This window comes from Dreissena polymorpha, chromosome 1, assembly GCF_020536995.1.
Source record: "Dreissena polymorpha isolate Duluth1 chromosome 1, UMN_Dpol_1.0, whole genome shotgun sequence".
NCBI classification, from domain to species: Eukaryota; Metazoa; Mollusca; class Bivalvia; order Myida; family Dreissenidae; genus Dreissena; species Dreissena polymorpha.
The window spans coordinates 189,330,231-189,346,368 of NC_068355.1; the positions used below are offsets into that span (position 1 = coordinate 189,330,231).

General features: G+C 32.7%; 1 protein-coding gene and 1 non-coding gene across 2 annotated transcripts in view; one reads left to right on the top strand and one right to left on the bottom strand.

Annotated features, from left to right (window-relative positions):
• Positions 1-11,513, bottom strand: part of LOC127865175 (uncharacterized) — a 77,149-nt gene extending 65,636 nt beyond the window's left edge. Inside the window, exon 1 of the mRNA XM_052405141.1 lies at positions 11,418-11,513. The gene's annotated coding sequence lies outside the window, so the exon portion shown is untranslated. The remainder of the gene's footprint in view (positions 1-11,417) is intronic.
• Trnai-aau (transfer RNA isoleucine (anticodon AAU)) lies at positions 4,218-4,290 on the top strand. Its single transcript has one exon. It is a non-coding gene; the product is annotated as a tRNA-Ile (tRNA).
• Positions 11,514-16,138: the final 4,625 nt, after the last annotated feature.

The window sequence follows — 16,138 nt, forward strand, 5'->3', positions numbered from 1 at the left end:
CTTTACAATAGCATAGATTTTGGGTAAAACAACTTAATTATCACCTTTTATTTCAAACGATAACGTCAATAATCGTCAGAAAGGTGTAACATCATCAACATAGAACTAATTATTTAATGATCATCCTTTAATTCAGATCGATAGTCGGTAGACAGGTCTAAAGTGATCAGCTGAGAAATTATTTATTGTTGCTCTTGTCATTTGTTTATCTTTAAATACGACGTTTGCCATCGGCCGATAAATTGTAGGCAGACGACAATATCAACTGTGTATTTCAAGTGTCTACGCATGATTGACCCAATATTATGTGTGAGCGAACTCAATTTTGATTGGCCAGCTACCACGTGCACTTCAATAACAAAAAGGTCAACCGATGTCTCATGTTCTGGTGCAGAACGGTTTTCGTTTATTGTTCAATTTGCGAACACTTTTAATGAAACAAAGAGAAAACTATAGAAAACCAGTCTGGATTTAAATGGCGGATAATTTCAATGAAGATTTGAAAGATTTTGACATTTTCGCAAATCAGAATTTTCTTGAGCCAATTTCTCAATATTTTCGCAAATGGCTCAAATGGCGAACGACAGTGCGAGCCCTGCTGTTATATGAATTTGATGCCGTTAAAGCTTCTGACATGAATTCATGTCGGAACGATGCTATTGCAAAATAATGTTAAACGATATGAGGTCGATGTAAATCGACCTCATATTTATAGGAGTAACGTGTGCCCAATATTTGTATAATTAATTTTTCGATCCCATAAATATTATGCCTAGATCGTTAATTAAAATATTGTTATGTAGGCTTCCTTTAAACCGGATGTTTTATGCCCCACGTGTTTGACGAACAGGTATGGTGTTCGAGCAGTGACATAAACATGTTGTAATTTGTTTTAAGGTAGCAAATTAGTCGTCTTTCCGAGTCTTATATATTTCAAATTAACAATACACGTTTATGCCTTTTGGTAATATAGTTTATTTTTTGTATTAGTGTCATTTCGTGACTATAATGAGTACTGTATTGCGAGTAAATAAGTAAATTTGACAATAAAGGTTCACTGGAAAGTCCACCATACTAAAAGTAGTTTCCCAATTATTTTGTTAACTTTTGACATTCTTTGATGTTTTTCTTTTGGATATTTTAGGATTGTTGGTGTGTGTTGTGTGGACTTTTCATTTGTAGTACCTAACATTAAGTGTATACAATATTTTGACCAAAGGAATTTGTTCAATTTAACTCCGTTTGTTATTTTGATAATTTCATGCATGCACTGTATAATTCTTCAAAAGCAACATTTTGCATAATATTTTTTTTATTAGCATTTACTTATCTGTTCTACAAGTATTTACATGCCCGTTGACATATAAATTGAAGTATTTGCCATAATATTTATTGAACTATTCCTATGTGAAAAATAAGCCTTTTTACACTTTACTGTTTACATAGTTCTGGCTACCATAACTTTAAATGTCGCTTTTATGATTTTTGACTGGCATGACTTTATAGTTATGGACCAACCCCATTAGGAAAGTCAACCAGAAATTCCCGAAAAGTTGACAGTTAACAAAGACCGGTTCAAAACAGCTTTTAAATGCAGTTATTGGTCCAAATCAACCACTTGATCGGAAAGATTGACATTCTTCACATTTAAATTATATATTCTTTCCCAAAATACTATCTTAAACATTTAAAATTTATCTATTTTGCTCTTACATATCGAGAAAAACAGCGATGTAACGTATTCATTGAAATGCGAATCTCCCGAGATTTCACGGTCATATTACGTTATTTCTATTTTTAGTAACATACCATGTGCTCAGGTGTTTTCAAATTCAGAATGACATTTTTCGGTATTTAAGATTATTCTTGCTTGTTTTGTAAACAAATTGTAGTGTAAATACAAACTCAACGTGAATATTATTTTAAAGTACCTGATTCACAATGAAATCAGTCTTATAATCCACCAGATTAATTTGTTAATCACAAATAATAGATTTCAGAAAACGAAAGTCTGTTTACCATTTCAGCATAAAATGTCAAGGTCGATCCGAAAGTATCCAAATGAAAACTCGTCACATGACAAAGCGACAATGGCGTCAAAATTGTGAATTTCAGACTGATTAGAGTTATTTTATTCTATTGTAAGATGCATTCGAAACATTTGATCCTTTAAGATATTCCCCGATGCAGTAATTTATATTAATTCACCAATATATGTAAAAATGTATCCAAGAAAATGAGCTTTCTTTGATTTATAGCATGACATAAATATGTTACGACTCTGGTTGACTTTCGATACGGGGTTAGCTTCAGCGTACAGGTCTGTCAATACTATATAAACTGTATACTATAGTCTGGTTGAGTCGTTGGTAATTTTCATAAAGTTGTTACATTACAAATATTTTATAAATATATGACCATGACTCATTATGAAAATAATAATTAACCTTTCTTCTTTAAGATTTGTTGCTTTTTTCCAAATGTTTATCGTCTTTTATCATCAAAATAATCGACTGTGTTGATAGTGTCAAACAACCATCATGAAAATAAGCTTCCGGTTAATTCGTGGGTTCTGATTGGCTGCCAGAATTTCAAGATTTGCATACTATAAATAGCCTTTAAACTGACCTTGCAGGACAGGTTAATTTCTTGTGAAAAAATGTCAACAGACGATGTAGCATGGTAAATACTTCTAAATAAACGAGTTTGTGTTACTTTAAAACACTATATGAACAATACATAAATGGGGAAATATTTCATACCGATCTATCAAGTTATGATGAATTACACTATTTACTTGTTTTGGACGCATTTTTGATCGGAAAAAAAGGGTGACCGTGTCAAAACATTTTTCCGTAACGAACTGCATCATGTGCGAAAATTCTATCGCGAGATTTCAGGCGATTTCTTTACCCACGAATCAAACAGAACCCACGACTCAACCAGTAACAATCATGTACGCTTAAGTTTCTTTAGCTAGGGTGTTCAGTCACGTGACGTCAATAGTGAGACAAAAATAGTATTGAATCGAGAGCGAGTCGATGACGCGCGATTCAGTGCTTTTTCGGGAGGATACCCTTGCTAATAAGTGCTTTCCGCGGAGATTCCGTTTTTGATTGGTTGATATTATCCAATCAAAATATTCGTTACAAAATTATCTATATGATGGTGGTCGGCCGAATTTTCTGCGTTCTGCGGCTGCAGAGATGTAACATAAACAAAAACAATGTCGAGAATTTAGACTAGAAAACATGTAAATTTCTTTTTCGGCCAGGTATCATTAGAAAGGTAAACTTTTCAGGAATCGATTGCAATAGTTATTATTCCAATTGCGCTTGAAATGATCAGCGGAAGCATGGCGAAATGAGACCACTGTATGAAAATTTTCCCACCCGGCGTAATGTCATGGCGGACGTATGTCGTCAGCGCTATTTCAGTATTGACAATGCAACTTTATTTTCGATTTAACTGGGCCGAATCGTAACGATTTTAAATACATTTAATGCGCATACAAGTTGTAAATATCATGTCCCAAAATTTATAACTTGCCTTATTTCGACGAATATTCTCGGATTAAAAAAAAAATCCATTATGTAGTTTGTTTACAAACTAATAAAGTAACTGTCAATTCTTCGAGACGAATAAAAAGGGTATGACAGATTATTGTCACCGTCAGATACTGTTCCGGATGTATGCCAGTGTGGATAAAGTGTTTTTTATTGTTGCTTGTGTGTTGATAATGTCGGTGCTACCTAATTTACTGGCAAAAAGCTTATTTTATAACCATGTAATGTAATAGAAATTTGGACATACTGAAAGTGAAAGTAGAGCTGACATGATTGCGGATAGTGTTTAAGTATAGCATAATATCAACAATCAATCTGTATTTTGACTTGCTTATATGCTGTATATTTTGCCATGCTTTCAATGTTCATTTTTCAAGAATAAAAATGTTTCTTTGCATTAATCTTTCCGTTTTTACACATGTTTCACGGTGTTTTTTCCACGTTGAATTCGGTTTGATTTTAAACTCGAGAGCTGCAAGAAGGATACACAGAATTCATACACGGTAGGTTTGTGTTTGTTGTGTTTGTATTTTGTTCTGTTTTTTTACCTTAAATTGTTTAATAAATTAATAATCGTGAATGAAAATATTCTCATTTTTGCTGGGAAACATTTAACGTTTAAAATCTAATAAATTGATTCATGTATTATGCGGCCAGTTAACTCAGTTGGTTAGAGTGTCGTATTAATAATGCGGAGACGTGGGTTCGACCCCCACACTGGCCAATATTACTATTCTTCATGAATGTTACATAGCGAAAATCAGGATTTTTTCTTAATTTAAATCTAAAATGAAATTTGTTTTCACTCTTGTTACTTGTACCAACAATTATGTAAATACAATTTAAGAAAATCAAAAGATGCATTGTAGTAATTACAGTATCATCATAAAGACACTTGATTCTTTCCCCTAAAAAATAATGAAGTAACCGATTTTTTTTTCTGTTTAATTTTAATTATCGCATGAAAGTTTTACAGATGAACATTTATCAATTTTAGATTAGCCATGGCAGAAGCACAACCATGCTTCGAGGAACCTCAAAATGATAAAAATTTGACGATACAAAAACTAATGCAGTTGAGAGCGAATTGTAAAAGCGATATGGAATGTTCAAATATTCTCATAGAAAAATATAACTTCAACGCAAATAATAGGGATAGCCTAAGGAGAAAAATTTCAAAATGCTGTGAAAAAGTTAAATTACTAAAGAAGAACAAAAGTAAAAAACTGAGTCTAGGTGACTACCTATCATCTGAATGGGTCCTACTAAATACCACTAAGGACCACTAAGGACCGCTAAGGACCGCTAAGGACCACTAAGGACCGCTAAGTACCACTAAGGACCTCTAAAGAACCACTAAGGAGGTCCAAATGACCACTAAGGAGGTATTTAAGAATTCTAGCCTGCAAAAAGATGCTATACAACACAACAACTATTTAGCTTATCACTTTGGAGTAAAATGAACCCTGATTTTACGGACAAAACTGGAAATATTTATCACTTTTAATAATAAAATTCAATGCATCATATATGTATAAACACATACAAAATTAAAACAATAAAATAGCAATAGGATATAATAATCAGAAATAATTACTTAATTAAGTGAAAAGAAGTCCATTGTTCCATTTTATTATATTGGTATACAACACAACAACTATTTAGCTCATTACTTTGGAGTAAAATGAACCCTGATTTTATTAACAAAACTTGAAATATTTATCACTTTTAATAATAAAATTCAATGCATCATATATGTATCAACACAAACAACATTAAAACAATACAATAGCAATAGGATATAAAATTCAGAAATGATAATAAACAGACAGACAGAATCTAAAATATGTACGTATTTAAGTGAAAGAAATAAGTCCATTGTTCTAATTAATTCTATTGCTATACAAGCAACAACTATTAAGCGTTCGAAATCAGGAATGAAATAACGCCAAAGAAACCAGTAAATCATTAACGTGACAGACCATATTTTTTGCAAAAGATTTTAATAAAAAATAGCATACGCAAGTGGGCTTTATTCTCAGAAAGAAAGTAGCAACTAGTTTAAAAAATGTACTTTCGCTTAAAAGTGTGACAATTAAAATGAAGACACATACCCGAGTAAGGATTTTTGCTGTCTGGTCAGATTTACCATTCATTTTTGGATATACGGAATATATATCTCTACACAAGGCATCTGATGCTGCCTGTATTATCCAAGGACTTGTCCAACGACCAGGGGCAGCACACTGACGACAGCTGTCGTCATACGATTCGGACACGAAGAAAAAGTCTTTTGCATATTCCTGAGCATTATAATACTCTTTGTTCAACACCATTTCTACACATGTGCGCACACGGATTTCTTCAGTTAAACGCTCACTACCACAGACACTAATTGACAGTGCATTAAATAAGCAATTGCCATCACCCCTGGTAAGAATTGGATGGTGATCATTCTGGACATCATCCTGGCAAGACTCAAGAATGGCAAGTGCTGTAAAGTCGACACTTAGTTGTGATCTGTCAAATGATTCTTGATGTTGTAAGTTTGGTGGCATCATAGTTTTTTCCCGAACACAAACTGCATGGAGATGGTCAGGGCTAACATCAGACGCCTGTAATAGACAAAGACACGTTTTTATAAGACCAGTTCAGACCCGAAAAGTAAAGCTAAATCAAAACGTTCAGCTTATAATCTTCGTCCAATACACAAAGTTAGACAACACTTAGTATGTATGTATATTCGTATTCGTATGCAATACACTAACCAATACGCGTGTCACCAATCAGCGTCATAAAGGTGTTATACAAACAATGGGCCTGGAGTGTATTGATGCATTCTTGTTAATAACACCTGTAGCAACAGTGGCAACAGTATCAGTTATCAATATAGTATACTGTAATAAAACAACGATTATTTGATCATTACAAACAACACTGGTGAGATCAACAATTCATCAAGACTAAATACATATTGCCGCATCAAGAATACGTTTAATACAGAACAATATCTGGATATAATTACAACAAAACAATTTAAAATAGCACTAACTAAATTCCGCCTATCATCACAAAGATTAGAAATAGAACGAGGTCGATATCACAATATTTCTCTTGATAACAGGAAATGTAAATTTTGTAATCTTAATGTCGTAGAAAGTGAATACCATTTCTTATTAATATGTCCATTATACAAAGATATTCGAAAAACATATTTAAAGTCATATTTTTTTAAATTTTTCTATATCAACGTTAAAGTGAAACTACTTATGTAGAACAGTGCACTCTTTGTCTCATTATTTTATTAACAACTGTCATTATCGATGTTAAAGGAACATATATTATTTTATAAATTAGTAAAATCTGTATTAACTTCTTCCATAACCTAATTTTCGTAATAATTACCTAATTTTCATTATTATTATCATCCATGTGTCATCACACTTGTGTAAAATTATGCATTTGGCTAAAAAGCAATTGTATGCTTAAAAGCTAATAAATGTTGATGTTGTTGTTGTTGTTATATGCATACCACCTAATTGTTCTATATATCGCTGCGAATATAACGAATATTCACAGAAAGTTCTGTAAAAGACTATTTAATGTAAAACTGTCAACAAATTCGATGTCACTTTATGCTGAAGTTGGCCTATTAATACTTCATATCATTAGCAGGATCGAAAGAAAGTGCGCTTTACGCAATCTAAACTATTTAGAAGATGAATAATAATATCAGCACCTCTCACCTAACTCAACGTTCAATAGCACGCGCACTTTATAAAATTATTGCAACTAATGCAAGCTAGAATTAAAAAGTGACTACTTGCAGTGTCATACGAAAATGGATCTTATTTCTAAATATCCACCTTCACACAGAATCTTGTATTTAAAAATCGCTCTCAAGCTAATACAAAAATATCTAGCCGGAAATGAATTTTGTGATTTAAATGAACAAGTATAGGAGTTATTCGTTTGCAAAACTGTGTAAGATGTCATACTTTTTTATTGAAAAGGACATATCAGCTTTTGTCTACAACTTTCTTATATTATTATTTAAATAACGTTTTTCATGTCAAATCAAAGTTTATTGCCTGAAATAATAATAAATTTTCTTAATAACATCTTAATTCACGATTGAAATGTTCAACATGAAAAATAGTGAGCCTTAAACTTAAATTGTTGCAATTGTGTTCTCTAGATTTCCTAAACGTATGTCTTTATTAAATTTTCGTAATACGGTCTAAATTTACGCTTAAAAAATAAAAACATGAAAAAATTTATTTTTCTTTAATTACGGATTATTAATGACAGCAACATAAATCTATTGAAAAAAAATCATCAATTTAAAATATACCGCTTTGTTTCATTTACATAATTTATGTTTATTTTCTTAATCATACGCTAATAATCATATTAAAGATAATTTCTAAAAAAAATGATAATAACAGTTCTGTTTTATAAACATGATTTATGCATGCATCAATATTAAGTATACACTTTAGGATAATAGTTTCAACTTAATAATCATATTCTACATAACTAATTTCTATATGATTTAGTAATTGTTCTCAATGTTAACTATATTAGGTAATTACGACACTCAATCAATCAATTAACACAGATCGTTATCTCTATAATCTCTTAATTAATCGACACCGATCAATAAAGGCCGGTTGCTACTTCACACCGCGCAATACACGCGAGAATTATTGGAAGTTGATCAGTTTAGTAAATTGAATATTGATGATGTTTTTTTTGATATAATGATGTTCATATGAATTTTTAATTTATTTGCCTATGCAGGGATCGACAAGAATACAAGAATTTAGATAATCCGACAGACGGTGGTTATATATTGCTGAATGAAAGAACCATAAACAACGCAAGAAGTTACACTCAAAATCTCATAATCTTAATGACTATATTACACATATAAATGTACAAATAATTTATAAATTTAATATATACAGCTTATATATAGAATAATGAATGATGCACTTTATATTGTGTACATATTTGTAATATTTAAATTTCCATTTTAACTTATTTAATAATTTTAATTAATCATAATTAATAAAATTTTACTTAATTTCAATTAACAAAATTTTATAATTATTATTGCATATTTTTTAAAGTAACTATTGCATATTGTTTAAAATGACTAGTGCATATTGTTTAAAATAACTATTGCATATTGTTTAGAATAACTATTGTATATTGTTAGAAATACTTAAGGAATTGCGCAGTCCGTATCACGCATTAAGCCCATTTTTCACAAAACCACATCGGTATACTTTTTGTGCTAGGTGAGCTACAAATTCTAACATATGGAAAAATACATTGATGTACTATAATAAAACAGTTTAGTAAGCTAAGAGAGCGAGTAGCAAATTCCAATCTAAATTGTTTACCAAATCAAGAACGCAAACGTGATAATTCACAGTTAGGTTATTCCGAACATATCAAACAAAAAAGTGTTACCGAAATATAAAAGACGGAGCTCTTTAACTTGTAAGCGTATTTGTAACAAAGGCCAGTAATATTCCCTAATTGCTTATTATATTAATTAATGATGAAATCTAAGGTACAAACTTGCTTACATGTGTGAAAAATCAAAACGGCGCTCTTTAACTTGTAAGCGTGTTTGTAACATAGGCCAGTTATTTTCACTGATTGCTTACTATATTAATTAATGAAAACTTAAGGTTCAAATTTGCTTATATGTGTGAACAATCAACTGTTCATACCCCGATATGCACATGATAATATAGGGCGAACGAACCCAGGGCGAACGGACCCAGGGCGAACGTGTAACTAGGGCGAACGGACCCGATACCCGATCTCATTGTACATTAAATAATAAACACTAAACTGTTCATCTTATAAACTTTGTACATAGATAAAAACAGTTTGATAAGGTAACTTACCTCTCTCAGCCTGAACAGAGCACTGTTGTAACTGTAAGAATCTCTGTCCTCAACACTGATACAGATACGACACATGTATGATATTCCAGATAGAAATTGCAAGTCACTTTCATTTAATCCTTCACACTGGGCATGTATCCATTTAGAGCAAGAGTCACATTGAACAGATCCAATTGAACAGTTCACACTACACACAGCACAAGGCCAACTTTCACCTTTGGCTTTTTTTCGCGGTCTTGAAGGCATTTTGAATGATTAGAAACAGTTATAGAATATAAATATATTTCCACAGATTTGTTTTCATAAAGATGATACAATACAAAAAAATCACCAGCATATATACACACTTTAACAATTGAGCAACAACACTTACCTTGATTACTCGATAACCCGTGAAAACCTTGTCTTTATCCTCCCTTTGATTTTTTATTTGAAAATGACCGTGATAATTTTATAATTACATACTTACCTAATTGCTTAATTTATACCACAAATAAACATCCTTTGATGACACCGACAGTTCATTTTCTGTAAACATGATTAAAGAATGAAAATGTTTGATTTGTTCACAGTTTGAAAATTAAGATCATTCTCTAAACATGATTAAATAAGGTAACTAATTGATAGTTTTCACAGTTTGAAAATGAAAGTCATTCTCACAGAATCACTCTTTTCTTCAAAGTATCACATTTCAATTATACAATAGGAAATACAAACTTAATTATTAACACAACAGTTTTTCAGAATATAACATTTTTTCCACCAACAATTTTTAATTTTATTTTAAATAACTGGTCAAGAGAAACACAAATATATATCCTAATTACCCCCTTATCACTACAAATGACATAAATGTCTTCTTAGTGGTCATTTGGACCTCCTTAGTAGTCCTTAGTGGTCATTTGGACCTCCTTAGTGGTCCTTAGTGGTCCTTAGCGGTCCTTAGTGGTCCTTAGCGGTCCTTAGCGGTCCTTAGTGGTCCTTAGTGGTATTTAGTAGGACCGCATCTGAATTTGTGTTGACTGATAAATCAGAATCCATTGCAGGGTCATTTGAAAATGAACGACAACAAGAATTATGTTGATTTTTATGTTTCCTCATGTCAAAATGATCAAAGAAGTCACATCTTATTACTCTCCATAAGATGACCTTTACAAACATGTATACATTTATATAGGTATAAACTTCTTTGATCAAATTCAAATTTTATATACGAATAATGTGGCGGCGGCCATCTTGGCGGCCATTTTGTTTCCAGATGTCAAAATGAGCGATTTAAGTATTTTTTCATAATCCTCCTAGCATGACCTTTCGAAAAATGTATACAGGTTTAGTTTAAAGTGCCTGGTTCTCATCCTAATTGTTGTGTCAGTATTATTTTGCGGCCATCTTGGCAGCCATTTTGGCGGCCATTTTGTTGTCACGTGCCAAAATTAACTTAAAAGTAATTTATTAAAATGCGAAATGTCACAACCTTTCCAAAAATGTATACATTTACATAGTTTTAAAACACTACCAGGTGCCTATTTTGAGAAATGAATTAAATTTATGACATTTTATTAAAAAATGGTGCCATGTACTATATATGCTTATATAAGAGAATTTGTCACACATTTTGTATAAACCCGCAGACTTTAAAGTTGCATATCTTTTGAACCGGTTATCCGATTTCAATGAAATAAAAAGTATTTTGATCTGTTATCCCTGTTGTTTCATTATCTAAAACAAAATATGTATTCCATTCGCTTTAAAAAAAGTGACTGAACACCCTACTTTAGCTATGTTTACATGAACCTTAACAAAACATTGTCATTGACATCGAGCGCCTCTGGTTCAAACCTCAAACGAAATACAAAGAAAACGATGCATTGCAACCCTTTTCAATTACATACAATAAAATCCAAACACAAGAACCAATACTGACCACTAGAGTGAACTTGGACTCGTTTTTTTTTATAGAACAGGCAAATGGCTGCCAGCTTTTTCCTCCGATTTGATCATGTGACTACACTCACAAAAATATCATGTTAAAATAATAAGTACGGGTTATAAAACACTAAACAAATCGGGAGAAAGTCGACCCGGTCACAAATAATAATGGCATATGTATAATATATCAAACAAAGATTTCACTGCGGATTTATAAATAATAATGCCGACGTACCATATTGATATAAACTAGATTGTTTACTGGTAAAAAAGGAAGAAAAAATTGATGATTTCACAACCAATCAATGATGTACACAAAAGATGTTTTCCATTGACAGTGAGGTATCAAAATTTAAGAACCGAATATATCAAAACAGCGAAACCCATGTATCAGTTATTGAATGTATGTAATTAGAGCTCATTGTGTCATTGTCGACCTGAAAAGGCCCACAAGTCAACCGGGGGTGACTAAAAGCCGATTCATGTCACCCTGCGGTGACTTCAAGCCGACGGTAGTCACCCTTTGTGACTACAATCGGCTTTATCAAGTTTATGTCACCCCAGGGTGACATGAATCGGATTCTAGTCATCCCCGGATGATAAGAATCGGCTTCTAGTCAACCGTGTATTTTTTATAAAACGGCACCGCATCCACAAATAATTTCCCCAATTAATTAATTAAGTTTTTTTTTTAGACATTTAGCTCTTCTTTCGTTTTTGTAGTATTGTGCGTTCCGTGGTACTATAAATTCACAACGCAATTCCGATACGAAATGTTCAACGGGTTTATTCACAATAAACGGTTATAACTGAGTACTGATAAACAAAATGCATACTTCCGATACATTCAATAAAACTTAATATTCATCGGATTTAACAGTCTTGACAAAGTAGCGTAGTCAAATAATAGAAAACAATGGATGTCAAAAATTCAATGATGCCCCTCTAAACGTAATACGGTAGTTAAAGTTAGATTTAATAGTTCAATTACTCCATATTTAAAAGAACTTAGTATAAGCTATTACTTATGTCTCAAAATTCAATGGTTCAATACCAAAGTTACTATTGCTAATGTTAATCTTACTTTTTTATACCAAAATTTGGTCACTTTATATAGCCGCGGCGTTCCACTTGTGACCAGAAATTGGTCACTGTGACCAAATATTGGAGAGAGTGCACAGAATGGGGCCTAAGCGTGAAGGTGAAAGTAGACCCAGGAGTATTGTGGCAAAGTTTACTCTGTTTAAGGAGAGAGAGCTTGTACGACACCAGGGGAGCGAGCTCAAGGGGCACCCCGTTCTACGTGAACGAGCAGTTCCCACAGGAAGTGTCCGACAAACGCAGAAAGTTGGTGCCACGAATGAAGGAAGCCCGCAGCCAAGGTAAAAAGGCATGGATTGCGTACGACACACTGTTTGTCGACGGGAAACCAGTTCGGGACTAGGAGTGCGTCGGGGATGAGCTGCGCGTACTATAATGGAACGTACATGGACTTACTGCTTTGAAACGAGACAGCGTTGATTTTATTAATAGTGTTGCTAAACATGACATAATTTTTCTATACGAAACGTGGACTTCCGACTCAAGTGTCGTTGATATACCCGGCTATAAATCGTTTAATTTCTACAGAAAATTCTAGCATCGAAACGCGAAGCGCGCGAGTGGTGGAACTGTTATCTATATAAAAGATTATATTTCTAATGGTGTTGAAATTATTCGTAACTATTTGGACACTGTTATATGGATTAAATTGAAAAAAATGTTTTTCATATGGACAAAGATGCTTATGTTTGTGGTGTTTACGTATGGGGTGAAGATTCCCCAGCGTACAATATTTTTAATGTTGATATATTTGACGTTTTAGAATCAGATATTAATTTATACGACTCATTGTGATATGTTTATATAGTTGGAGATTTTAATAGTCGTGTAGGCTCTAAATGTGATTATATTATGCATGATAGAATGACTGATTGCATTGATGATTACGATTATATTCCAGATGAACCACTGTACCGGGGCTCACCCGATATAATATTGTAAACAGTCATGGTGTTAAACTTATTGATCTTTGTCAATTTACGCATTCTTAACGGTAGATTGCCCGACACTGACAAGTTTACATTTATAACGCAACAAGGCGCGTCGCTAATTGATTATCTGCTCACAAAAGAAAGCAATTTTTCACGAATCAATAGTTTTACGGTTGAAGATCTTAACGTTTATAGCGACCATACACCAATTAGTTTTTCGCTACATGCCAATTTTGATTATCCGGAAGGGATAAGTGAAAATTATGTGAAAATACAATGGGATGTATCTAAACGGGATAAATTCATAAGTGCTATTATTAGTCGACTAACCGAACTTAATAACTTGACATGTAGTCATAGTAGTAATCTACAAAACAGGGAGTATATAAATACCCTGCATAACTCTTTTACAATAATTATACGTGAAGTAGCCAATCCGTTGTTTTTAAACCATTCCTCGCATAAGAATGTTTCTTATAATGATGCAGCACATGTTAAGCATGCTGACTGGTTCGATAATGAATGTGTTCAAGCTAAAAATATATATTTACAAGCGCAAAACAACAGAGAGTAGGCATTTACTTTGCGCACAAAAAGCAAATTATACATCTTTAATAAATAAAAAGAAACGGTTGTTTGAAAATAATAAGCTTTGCGAGTTAGAGAAATTAAAGCACGCTAAACCTCGAGAGTTTTGGAAGCATTTTAAAAACAATAAGAGTAGAAAGAGTAACAACATTTCTAATGATGATTTCTTTAAATATTTCTCTACACTAAGTAATGATATTTCGCAATGCTCAAATGACGAGGCTGAGCAATTTTGTCGCACAAATGATTTTAATAACTGTGATGTCCCGTTTCCGGAACTTGATAAACCAATCACCACTGACGAAATTGTAAATGCCGTTATGTTTTTGAAATCGCGCAAATCATGTGGATATGATAATTTGCTTAACGAGTATTTCATGGAAAGCGTTGATATCATAGGATCACATTTGTGTGATATATTTAATGCTTTTTTAAACTCTGGGTATTTTCCCGATAAGTGGACCGACGGGGTAATTGTACCTATACATAAAAAAGGGGGATACGGAAAATGCTAGTAACTACCGAGGTGTAACACTTGTAAGCTGTTTGGCTAAATTATTTACAACTGTAATAAACAAGCGCGTTGAATCTTTTTGTAACGAAAATAATAGTATTTCGGACGCTCAGTTCGGATTTCGGAAGGGAAGATCAACAGTTGATGCCGTTTTTATACTCTTGTCGGTCATTCAAAAATATCTTAACCAAAATAAACGTCTTTATGTTATTTTTGTCGATATGTTTAAATGCTTTGACTCAATCTACCGGAATGCCGTTTGGTTAAAAATGTACAAATCCGGAATTCAAGGTAAATTGTTAAGAATCATAAGAGATATGTATCAGAAAGTAAAATCTTGTGTAAAATCATGTAGCACCTATTCCGATTTTTTTGAATATGCAGTTGGCCTGAGGCAAGGTGAGGTACTCTTGTCGATTTTGTTTTCATTCTTTGTTAATGACCTTGAACTTTATTTACAAAATGAACCTAATTCAGGTGTATTAATAGACGATATTGTGTTAATGTTTTACTTTTTGCAGATGATATGGCAATTTTTGCGAAATCGCCCGAGGAATTACAAACCAATATAAATCTTTTGCACTCATATTGTAAAACATGGGGACTTATTGTAAACACAGAAATTTTTTTTATGGTTTTCAGAACGAGGGGCAGACCAAAGATATTGATAAGTCTTTGGGCAGACCGTTAGCAAATGAAAAATGGAGCTTCGATGGGAAAGAATTGGTGGTTGCAGGTAAAGCTATTAAGGCATTGAATATACTACTGCAACATTGTAAAAAGTACGAACTGATGCCAAAGATATTGTGCCAACTCTTTGGTTCATTTGTTGGTTCTATACTTAACTATTCAGCAGAGGTATGGGGATTTAAACAATCAAAAGAACTAGAGAGAATTCACCTTAAATTTTGCAAACGTATTTTAAAACTTAAAACTAATACATCTAATGCGGGCGTATATGGGGAATTAGGTCGGTACCCTCTGTTCATTTCTAGGTATCTAAAAATTATTAAATACTGGAGTAAAATTATACATACGGATACTATTATTATTAAAAAGGTTTATGAGCAAGCCAAGGAAGATTGTAACAATGGTTTTACAAATTGGGTTTCTAATGTAAAGTTATTGCTGAATAATTATGGTTTCTCTTAGATCTTCGAAGATGCTGACAATGTCGATTTTAAATCTTTTATCATCATTTTCAAACAACGTGTCATAGACAATTTCATTCAGGAATGGTCCCAGAACATGCAGACAAACATGTTCTTACTAATTATGTCCTCTTTAAAAACATTTTTAACTACGAATCATACCTAGATTTACTACCAAGCAGCCTTAGAATGTTCTTTTGTAGACTAAGACTGTCGGTCCACCCCCTAAGAATACAAACGAGTAGATATTGTAGAAATAGAATTGATAGGGATCAGCGTTACTGTTTATTTTGAAATTCACAAGATATTGAAGATGAATATCATTTCATGCTTATATGTCCATTCTTAGATGAGATTCGCAAAAAATATGTACCAAAGTACTATTACAAACGCCCATGGATGTTTAAATTTTCGGAAATGTTGGGCATTG